General features: G+C 42.3%; 1 protein-coding gene and 1 pseudogene across 4 annotated transcripts in view; one reads left to right on the top strand and one right to left on the bottom strand.

Moving 5' to 3' along the window:
- VPS16 (VPS16 core subunit of CORVET and HOPS complexes) overlaps positions 1–12,212 on the bottom strand; it is an 827,293-nt gene that overhangs the window by 288,171 nt on the left and 526,910 nt on the right. The gene's annotated exons all lie outside the window — the stretch shown is intronic.
- Positions 9,647–9,765, top strand: LOC146025354 (5S ribosomal RNA; annotated as a pseudogene).

Here is a 12,212-nt window from a genome sequence, read left to right as displayed (position 1 = left end):
TAGGTCCCGGGTTCCATATAGCTGCAGGTAGTGCACGATGGACATCTCACACTTCCACGAGTTCGCATGGGGAGAAACATCTCTTTGGCCAGTGGAGTTAAATTTGTTTTAACCAGAATATCTCTTATGCTTCTACCCCGACGGTATCAGGGCATCAGTTCTTTATTCTTTAAGCACGGTAGATCCTTGTCGCTTGTGACGATAGGCCACAATTTTTTTGTTGTCTGAGGGAGAACTTCACATATTATGGTATATTTAGTGACAAACGGGATTTTGTTCTTTATTTGTTTCTCCGGGACTTTTTGCAATAATTCATTGTGCGATATCTTCATCACTTGTTCTTTGTGTTTTAATAATTCTCTGTATGAATATCCCCATGTTGTAAATTTGTTGATCATATCGTCCAATGTGTGCGACAAGGTGGTTTTATTGCTGGAAATATGTGCTGCGCGCAGCATTTGAGACCGTGGGAGGCCACGGGTTAATGCCGGTGGATGACAGCTTGATTTCAATAGGAACGTATTCCTATCTGTTGGTTTACTGTATACAGATGTATGTAGCTGGTTATTCTCAATTTGAATTGCAACGTCCAGATAACTGATGGATTTCATATCTAATTTATATGTGAATTTAATTGGTGTATTTTGGGCATTAATTGAGGTGATCACCGCTAACAATGCTTTCTCAGTTCCGATCCAAAATAGTATCAGATCGTCTATATACCGTGTATACATATAAATCATGTTTGCTATTGCTGTATCTTGAAAAAAGAAGTCATGTTCCTGCTCGAACATGTAGATATTTGCGAGGGCAGGTGCCACCGGGGAACCCATCGCACAATCCGGTCACTTGTATGAAGAACTGGAAATTGTGCATAAAATAGTTGTGTTTTAATGTATATTGGAGTAATGCGATAAACAAAGGGATCGGGATTGCATCAAACTTTTTCCGGTATAGGAATGTTTCTACCACTGCTAGTGCACTGGAGTGGGGTATGACAGAGTACAAGTTTTTTACATCCAATGTGCACATAATCATTCCCGATGGGACATCCGGTATTTCCCTCAATTTATTCAGCAATTGAGTCGTGCCTTTTAAGAACGTGCGTTCCTGCATTATTAATGGTTGTAGAAATGTATCTAGCCATTGGGCTACTGGATGAGCAATTGAGGCAATGGCCGATATGATCGGTCTTGGGGGCGGATTCCTCTCGTCCTTGTGCATTTTCGGAATCGAGTATATCACAGGTATTTTAGGAAATTTGTTGATAGTTTTAGCATCTATCTGTTGGGTTTTTACTGCTTGCTCCAAAATGTCATACAAGAATGTTTTGTACTGTTCCGTTGGGTTAGAGGATAATCGCTTGTATGTTGTTGTGTCCTTTAGTAAGTCATCCAACTGGGCTACATAATTTTGACAGTCTTGGAGCACAATTCCCCCACCCTTATCGGCGGGGCAAATGATGATGGATTGGTCCTCGGCTAGATGTTTGAGGGCCACACGCTCAACCTTAGATAGATTATTGTGATGTACAGTCTTTTCCGAATGATGCTTAGTGATCGATTGATCCAGTAGCCGATTAAACGTTTTTAGCGAAGCATTTGCTGATGGTGGATCAAATGTGGTTGGATGTAATTTTTTAGGGATTGTTTGCGGTTGTGCAACTATGTGCGATTTTCGTTGGAAGAATTCCTTCGTTTTTAATGTGCGATGAAGGCCGTATAAGTCTATTTTTCACTGGTGTTAATGTGTCGTTGTAGGAACAAAAGATAAACCCTTGTTGAGGACAGACATTTCTGGCTCTGTTAATATACGTGAAGAGAGGTTGAAGACTAATTTTTCATGCCCTTTGTGGGAGGCTTTGTAGATTCTTTGGTTTTGGCCCCCTCTGCGCGACCATCAACGGCTTTGGCTCTTGTTATTGCGCCTAAAGGGCCACTTACTGCAATAGAAGGGTCATCTGACTCATGGGCACGGAAGTCACTATCACTGTTTGATGCTGAATCTTTTGTTCCTACGACACATCAAGACCTTCAGTGGAAAATAGACTTATACGGCCTTCATCGCACATTAAAAACGAAGAATTCTTCCAACAAAAATCGCACATAGTTGCACAACCGCAAACAATCCCTAAAAAATTACATCCAACCACATTTGATCCACCATCAGCAAATGCTTCGATGAAAATGTTTAATCGGCTACTGGATCAATTGATCACTAAGCATCATTCGGAAAAGACTGTACATCACAATAATCTATCTAAGGTTGAGCGTGTGGCCCCCTCAAACTTCTAGCCGAGGACCAAACCATCATCATTCACCCCGAAGATAAGGGTGGGGGAATTGTGCTCCAAGACCGTCAAAATTATGTAGCCCAGTTGGATGACTTACTAAAGGACACAACAACATACAAGCAATTATCCTCTAACCCAATGGAACAGTACAAAAAATTCTTGTATGACATTTTGGAGCAAGCAATAAAAACCCAACAGATAGGTGCTAAAACTATGCGAAACTTAATCAACAAATTTCCTAAAATACCTGTGATATACTCTATTCCGAAAATGCACAAGGACGAGAGGAATCCGCCCCCAAGACCGATCATATTGGCCATTGACTCAATTGCTCATCCAGTAGCCCAATGGCTAGATACATTTCTACAACCATTAATAATGCAGGAGCGCACGTTCTTAAAAGACACTACCCAATTGCTGAATAAATTGAGGGAAATACTGCATGTCCCATCGGGAATGTTTATGTGCACATTGGATGTAAAAAACTTGTACTCTGTCATACCCCACTCCAGTGCACTAGCAGCGGTAGAAACATTCCTATACCGGAAAAAGTTTGATGCAATCCCGATCCCTTTGTTCATCGCATTACTCCAATATACATTAAAACACAACTATTTTATGCACAATGGCCAGTTCTTCATACAAGTGACCGGATGTGCGATGGGTTCCCCGGTGGCACCTGCCCTCACAAATATCTACATGTTCGAGCAGGAACATGACTTCTTTTTTCAAGATACAGCAATAGCAAACATGATTTATATGTATACACGGTATATAGACGATCTGATACTATTTTGGATCGGAACTGAGAAAGCATTGTTAGCGGTGATCACCTCAATTAATGCCCAAAATACACCAATTAAATGCACATATCAATTAGATATGAAATCCATCAGTTATCTGGACGTTGCAATTCAAGTTGAGAATAACCAGCTACATACATCTGTATACAGTAAACCAACAGATAGGAATACGTTCCTATTGAAATCAAGCTGTCATCCACCGGCATTAACCCGTGGCCTCCCACGGTCTCAAATGCTGCGCGCAGCACGTATTTCCAGCAATAAAACCATCTTGTCGCACACATTGGACGATATGATCAACAAATTTACAACACGGGGATATTCATACAGAGAATTATTAAAACACAAAGAACAAGTGATGAAGATATCGCGCAATGAATTATTGCAAAAAGTCCCGGAGAAACAAATGAAGAACAAAATCCCGTTTGTCACTAAATATACCCCAATATGTGAAGTTCTCCCCAGACAACAAAAAAATTGTGGCCTATCATCACAAGTGACAAGGATCTACCGTGCTTAAAGAATAAAGAACTGATGCCCTCATACCGTCGGGGTAGAAGCATAAGAGATATTCTGGTTTAAACAAATTTAACTCCACTGGCCAAAGAGACGTTTCTCCCCATGCGAAATCGTGGAAGTGTGAGATGTCCATCGCGCACTACCTGCAGCTATATGGAATCTGGGACCTACGTCAAAAATCCGCAATCGGGAATGAAGCACAAAATAAGACAAACATTAACTTGTATTATGACATATATCATATATATCATTATATGTCCGTGCGGCCTGATATACGTGGGACAAACCACCAGGGATCTCAGGACCAGGATGGCGCAGCATCGCTCATCAATTCGAGCTACATTGGAGGGAAAAGATTCTAAAGCAATGGAACAACCCGTTGCAAAACACTTTAAAAACATGGGACATTCACTTGCTAGCTTGCGCTGCAAGATTATAGATCACGTACCTCAAAATCCAAGAGGGGGTGATCGCCAAAAAAATTGTCCCAATGCGAGTCTAAGTGGATCCATACGTTGAACACACTGGTACCACATGGGATGAATGAAAAGTTCACTTGGAACATTTTTCTATAATAACATTAGCCCCCTACCATAGGGAAATAAATACCGCCAAGCTCTTGCAAATTCAGACCCAGTGATAAAGGACCAGGGTCATGTCTTAAGCATAGACTGGATCAGCATACAATCGAGCCACGATCGGGCCGTCAATTACAGACAACGGGATCGTATGTGAGAACTGCGGACCCCGGCGTCCATAACCAACAAGTAGTGATCATATATGACACATACTACACTAAGATCGGACAATGACCCTGACCCCCTTTGTGGTCTCTCCTAAAAGTTATGAATAAGCCTAATATGTGATATATACTCTATACCCTGCCGTTAGCGTTTTAAATTTTTTTTACTTTTTTTCACAGCATTATGTCACTCTACATAATGTGTACAATGTTATTCACTATCCAAGCACAGTTCAAGTTGATTTGCAGTGTCACAATGTTTTTTTGCACTAATAATGTCCCAGGAAGTCTCAGAGGCACGGCATCGCTCCTGCACGCTGTAAGACTGTATATTTATTGTCTCACTAGAGAGGTAAGAAACTGTTTGTTCAATGCTTTTGCACAGCTCACATGCTATGTATTTGATACCTGACCTGATGAAAAGACCACACAGGTCTTGAAACGTCGTCTGTCTAATGGATCACCTTAAGCTTTTATGCATTTATTAATACACCGCTAAACAATCCATTTGAGTGCCGCCTCTTATTCGCATGTTTCTCCGGAATTGGATGTACATGGGAGTCTACAGATATTTATAATTACGTGGAAGGCACCTTGGTTCTAATCAAATTGTCCAGAGTGCAAAACAATACTCGCATCTATATATATAATATATTATATGTAGTACTGTACTATACTATCCCTTTAAACTGGGCCACTTGTGAATCACACATGTTCTGTGTCTGATTAAATCAGGTGAAATGTAGGCTGGAATGTAGGCTTGAAGTCAGGCAGCCACAGAACCTGTGTAATTTATAAATGTTCTGGTTTAAAGGGAGAGTAATGTAGCCTAATTATAAATAATGTTTAACAAAATAAAACCTGTTAAGCTTCATACACACTAGGCAATATTGTTCACAATATCACTCAGAAACGTGTTTTTTTTTAGCAATATTGATGGCAATATTGCCTAGTGTGTGCGATCCCTGTTAACGTTGTGCACTCCTGCACGGTCATAAAGAAAAAAATAAATTGAAAAAAAAAATGTAATGATTTTCAATAGACAAAAAACCTTATGGTTTCACATGTCCCATTAAGGCTTCTTACACATGACCTGGCATTTCAGAAACCTGTTGTAACTCTTCCACTCAAATGTCAAAAAGCAATGAAATTCCTATAATTAAGGCTGACACCTTAATGGACATGTTCCTTGCACAATACTGATATGGTACGCGATCACAGCCTGTAGGTAAGTGCAGATTCAGCACTCTCACAGAGTGAGGTTGCTGTCACTCACACAATGGTGGAGGTTCTAATTCACAGATATTTGTGCTCATTGGAATACACACATGCAGTCTATGCAACTGAAGGTCTGAAGACAGAGCTGTAACAACAAAGAAGCAGCGCGGTGTTACAATGAATAAACAATATTTTGAATCAATATTTCTTTATATAAGATCACTGTATTAAGAAAACATACATACATACAACATTACATAATGTATAATAATAAAGATAAAATTCTCACTGGTGGGATGGGTCATAAAACCACTGGCCTTAACTTTTGAGATCTCAGTCCAACTGGTAAGTGCACTTGACCACAATTATGTATCGGATGCCTCTGCTTAAGGGGGGAGGGGGGGAGGATGGGTGGTGGGATGATTGAAAAGGGAAAATTCGCAGGTCCTCTCTATTTTTACGGTATCCTATTTGGTGCCGCTGGAGGATTCAGTGAAGATTCAATCTGGTTAAGCCCCAGTTGTTTGGGCTATATCTGGGGACCTCAAGATGGTCGATGGAGGTAATTGAAGCCCTCCTAGATGTGACACATAGATCGAATGTCACTTGATGGATGTGCTCCACACTTTATGGTAACCGCAGGTGTTTCTACTGTGGGGAGGGAGAGGGGAGGAGACACAAAACTCAACAGGTGGCTAGTGTTGGATATAGCTCACCTGGAGAAGGGTGTCAGCTGGTACCCCGGACTCCTGATGTCAATTGGAGATCAACTTCGGACCTGAATTGGTTGATTTGGAGGAAGCACAATCTCAACAGGTGGCTAAAGATTACAGGACTCACCTGGAGTTTTTTTTATATAGTAGGTCCCACACTGATTATGTGGGTGCTTTGGTCCCCAAAAGCAAAGAGGCAATAAAAAAAATGTTTTGTAGGTGGTCCAATCCTGTAGGTGAGAGGGTAAACACCTGACAGAGCTGAGCAGATGGGGTAAGAGTGGTGTTTATTGGAGAGAGGAGGCCGAGAAGTGTGGATTGGGAATGGGGGGGCGGTGCAGAAATGTGTGGACTAAGCAGCACTGATGGAGGGGCAATGCAACAAAAAGGTGGTAAACAGTTTTGCAGATGTGTGGAGGTAAGACTGAGTAATGCAGTTGGGGGTAGACAGAGTGCAACAGATGGTGATGGAGAGTGGTACAGTTGGAGGACAGACAAAGTGCAGAAGGGGGAAAGACAATGGCACAGACGGTAGGGGGACAGAGCAACGTGGATGTTGGGAAGACAATCCCAACATTGGAGGGGGCAAGTATTTTTACCTACCCTTGGGGGGTGGCAGCTAGGCCTAATCCTCGGGTGGTGGCTAGGGATAAGCCCCTCCCCCAGGCTATAACCCTAACAGTGACCCTGATACTTACCTTCAGGATGTCAGCGATGCCAGCTACAATATGCTAGAATAGGGTAAGAGTGGTGTGGAGGGGAGATATTAAACAGCATGGATGAGAAGGGAGACAGAGAGGTGTGGATGGGGGGGGGGGGGGACGGGACAATGCAGATGGGTTGAAAACACTGGCACAGATGGGTAGAAAATTGGTGCAGATGGGAGAGGATAGGGTGGCATGTATTGGTGGAGGCAGAGTGACATTGAAGAAGGTAACACTGAGCAGTGCAGAGAGGAGGAGATGGTGGTATGGACAAGGCACAGATGGGGAAAGACAGATGGTGCAGATAAGTGAATACAGACTAGCACAGATGGAAGAACACATCAGTAGGGATTGGGAAAGACAGAGCAGCATGGAGACATATAGGGGAACCAAGTATATACCGTAGATGGGTTATTAGTTTTAACAATTAACAAACATGTTTGAGGGAGCTCAATGTGCATATTAAATGAGAAGGATGTACAGAATGAGGATGTTGGAGCAATATGGGATTCTTGTGGTGACCGAATGGGATGGGTGCACCACGTAACTACTCAGACCTTCAGTTGCGTAGACTGCATGTGTGTATTCTAATGAGCACACAAATCTGTGAATTAGCTTTGATGGCATACCATATCTGTATTGCGCAAGGAACACTTCCATTAAGGCATCAGCCTTAATGATAGGAATTTTATTGCTTTTTGACATTTGAGTGGAAGAGTTACAACAGGTTTCTGAAATGCCAGGTCATGTATAAGAAGCCTTAATGGGACATGTGAAACCGTAAGGTTTTTTTTGTCTATTGAATATACTTCTACTTAGGAAAACAGATATCTGAGAAATGCTCATTTCATACATACACTCAGAGGCTGTTATTACAACTACTCATTAATGTAAATCACTGCTGATCCGGACAGCCATGCAGACAACAGTAGCCACTGGGGTAATGTTAGAAAGCAGACCTTTACCTTTCTCACAGAGGTTACAGAGAGAAGCAAATGGGGAAAAAGAGGTCACAATGTTTCGGCCATTGATGGTTGCAATTTTCTAGTTATCAATTTTTTTGTATCCAATGTTTGAGTTTTGTTTTCCTTTATATAACAAAATGTATTGGATATATTTTAAATAAGTGTTCTTAACCTAATTTAAACAACAGTTTGTGTAGAAAAAAAAATATTAGCCAGACTGCTATTTTGGATGACTTCATACAATGTTAAGATACCTGTAAAAATGGGGACACTTACAACTGTATTCGGAGGCAAGGGATGGTTGGGTTTACCATTCCAATGGACTACTACCCATTTCACATATTTAGAACTCTAACCGTATACATATGCAGTGGTTAAAGTGTGTGTGCAATCACATCCCACAGGTCCTGTTGACTCTATAGTTTTCCTCCACCTGCAGCCCACTCCTCCTGATGCTCACGTGAGTTCCACCACGCTCTCTTGGCAGGGGCGAATTGAGGGGTCAGGCCACCCCTAGGCACAACATTTTTTGACACGCCCCCCCCCCATTTTAACATATTCATTATTAAGATATATATAAATAGATATATATATATACACATCATACATCTGCAGAAGTGCCCAGGAGAGCAGTTACCTGGGAGGTATCCTAGAGGAGGCTCAAGTTATTTTTTCCACAAACACAGGGGTTATCTCTCAGACTGCAGCAGTAAGTAAGGGGGGGTTGACTGCGCCCGGACGCCAGAACGTCATGGACGCCACCGCTCACCAGCACCAGGGTCCCTTGCTTTAGCGAGTCGCCTGCCCTGGCGCGGCTGTCATTTCCTTGCCATCCTCTTCCTCTGGGTTCATGGAGGATGCATCCCCGGCCTCGCCGCCAGGCTTTGAGGGACTGGACTGGGAGTCCAAGAGTTAGTGGCAATGCTTTCAAAGAGGCATGGATAATTTGTTGCAAAGATGAAAGAGATACAATTAGTGCAGAAGTCGTTGTGTATATCTAGACCGCTACCCCGCTGCTGGCTGCAGTGAGGGAGCGCCTGTCTGACCTGTTGCCGCTGCCTACGTTAGCGGCTGACGTGGAACGATCGGTAGTCCCGTTGTTGGCTGACCGCACAGCTGATTTCACATGCGGAGAAGTGACCCGCTGGATGCTGTGTGACGGAGCCGGAGGTGAGGACTTCGTGACGTTGGATTCGCTGCTTGGCTGAGCCGGAGCTCGCTGGTGAGCGTGTGGGTAGCGGTGTGTAGGAGCCGTGGGCTGCCGCTGATTGCTTGCTTGATGGCCGGAGGAGTGGGAGGCTGGAACTTACAACTGAACACGTGTTTCGCCTATCGGGCTTCTTCCTGCAGTGCCATGGTGCAATTATCGCATGTGACCATATCTTTAAAATTCTGCCACCAGCAAACAGCCAACTGCTACATTTTTGTGATCATACTGTGCTCTCAGCCAAAACATACTCTACCTAATTAATGTACCTATAGGAATATTAGAGTTAGTTTTATGATCATACTGACCAACTTTTGTCTAATTGCCTAAATTATCCAGGGACATTTCAATCCCAAAACCGATATATATCTGTATATTTTTCTTAAACCAAGCATTTATTTGGATTCACCTGTTGCGCCTGGTGAAGTGATCCCCTCTTGCAGCCCTACAGTCCACATTTGATGGGACACTAAACCCCAAGATATTGCCACCATACCCCACTGGTCTGCCCAAACCCTCTCCGAACTTGGAAGCCAAGCAGTGGAGGGCCAGGACAGTACCCAGGTGGGAGACCCCCGGGGAAGCCCAGGTGTGGCAACATCAAAACTAGGGGTAGGAGCCGCCGTATCAAATAAATACCTGCAACAATGACTGCCAGAGTTAGTGTTTATTAAAAAATAATAATTATATACCGAGGTTGTGTAACTTTTTTTCTCCTCATATTACCAATTCAGGTATATTACTTAGACAAGAAAAAAAGGAAATATGGAGCAGCGCTGTACTGAATAATAGAAAATTATTTTATTTTAAAATATAAAATATAACAATAATGTGGCCAACATTAGACAAACAGGACTCACAACATATAAATAGTTAGTCCATTCCCATCCCTTAGGACTGGTTAGTAGTTAATAGCATGCATGAAAGGTAGTTAGTGGCAATTGTAGCAGAGATACTGAAGTACCAGTCCCAACACTTGCTGTGCACATACAAGGTTTTAAGGCTTTATACTTATGATTTTCAGGCTTGTGAGCAGTGATGGGGTATAGCAGGCTGTAGATACCGCGATGTTCTCCGACCGATGTTTCTCTCGATTAGACGGTCATATCTGAGAATTGATCGTTGGTGCTGTCTAGTGGTAGCCACATAAGTCCCCCTTCGTTCCTCTACGCGTTTCTCCGCCTCACGATGCTTGTCAGTGGCTTCCTCAGGAGTGGTTTAAACCCAGTTGATCACTTCCGCCTTTTATTGTGGTTTTGGGCCGACTGCGCATGCTCCCGCTATGCGCGTCAAGCCTCTTTCTCATACCGTCTCTTACGCCGGGGATATTTCCGGCTCAGCGTAGCTGGTCTCGACGGCGCTAGCGTGTCAAGCCTCGCTTTGAGCTGCTTAACGCGTCACGCCTCGGACATAGCGAATGGACATCATTAGAGTCTAGTTGTCTAGGCAGCTTGGATGTTAATAACGCTGATTCTGACAGGTCTCATTCTCTATATGACGGAGGGAAATAAACAGAGTTCATTGTGCTTATTTGTACGGGTTTACCAATGATGGTCGGCTTCCAATGGGGATTTTAACATACAACATTTAACATGTAACGTATAACATAGAATATATACACTTAAAATAGTAATTCGTATTTTTGCATATAATAGAGCGAGATATGTTTTCATATATATAAACATTCTTTATCCATGGGTTGTTTAACCGGGATGCGGTCATTTGGTCTACTGCATTATGGTCGACAGTCATTAGGTCGAATCCATTAGGTCGACATGCTAAAAGGTCGACATGACTCTAGGTCGACATGGGAAAAGGTCGACATGATTCTAGTTCGAAAGGTCATTAGTTCGACAGGTCATTAGTTCGACAAGGTCATTAGTTCGACATTGTCTATCTCGACATTCACAAGGTCGACATGGAGTTTTTCACTGTTTTTTGAGCCAACATGTGCCGACAGGCGGTATTTCATGACCTACCATCCACTAGGGCGTGGTGGGAGAATAAAATAGTGTGCCGAGCGTAGCGAGGCACCGTGCCCGACGCATAGCGAGCGCAGCGAGCGATGCGAGGGGATGCAGTGCACTTTAAACTGTGTCCATGTCGACTGTGTTGACATTCAGGTAAAAAAACAGTGAAAAACCCCATGTCGACCTTGTGAATGTCGACATAGACAATGTCGAACTAATAACCTTGTCGAACTAATGACCTGTCGAACTAATGACCTTTCGACCTAGAATCATGTCGACCGTTTCCCATGTCGACCTAGAATCATTTCGACCTTTTAGCATGTCGACCTAATGGATTCGACCTAATGACTTTCTACCATAATGCAATAGACCAAATGATCCCAACCCGTTTAACCATATATAACACTGAATATGTATATTCTTCTCATTTAAAACAAAGAAAAAAAATATAAATATATATAAAATAATAATAAATGAAAAAGGAATTAATTGTAATAAAGTCAAAAAACAAACAAAAAACATATAAATATACATAAAATATATATATAAAAAGGAGAAATTTCATTTTTCAGGTTGGAGAGAAATTTTCAGTATAGTTCATAGTTGCTATATTGCACAAAAATTCATATTTATCATATACTTAAAGGGACCAAAAGGTATATAGTTAGCCCTGTGGGGTGATGTCATTTATAACAGTACTATCAATACAATCCAAGGGATAATTCTTATAAATGTACATAAACAGGGACCTCTTTTTCATTTTATCCTTTCCAAGAAGAAAGGGGGGAACAGAAATATGCCCATATCAATTTGATGCATTAACAAATAAAAAACCTACTAACCACCCTCCCCCACCTATCCCCCTTCCCTCTGGCAAACAATAGCCCCCACCCCCCTCCCCCAAAACCCAATGACAAGAAGGACAGCAGAGTATGTAGCAGACAACTGGCAACAATACTTTAAGTAATGTAATTGACACCTAAATGTTGTTCAGTTCGATAGTGTCGTTTAATCCCTTAGGCACCATTGTCCCCAGGCGGAAGATCCAATAGGCCTCTCTGCCACAGAGTCTATTGAA

Source organism: Crinia signifera, chromosome 7 (genome assembly GCF_055691185.1).
Source record: "Crinia signifera chromosome 7, ASM5569118v1, whole genome shotgun sequence".
NCBI classification, from domain to species: domain Eukaryota; kingdom Metazoa; phylum Chordata; class Amphibia; order Anura; family Myobatrachidae; genus Crinia; species Crinia signifera.
The sequence above is the reverse complement of the archived record's forward strand: the minus strand, read 5'-3'. Positions and strand labels throughout refer to the sequence as shown.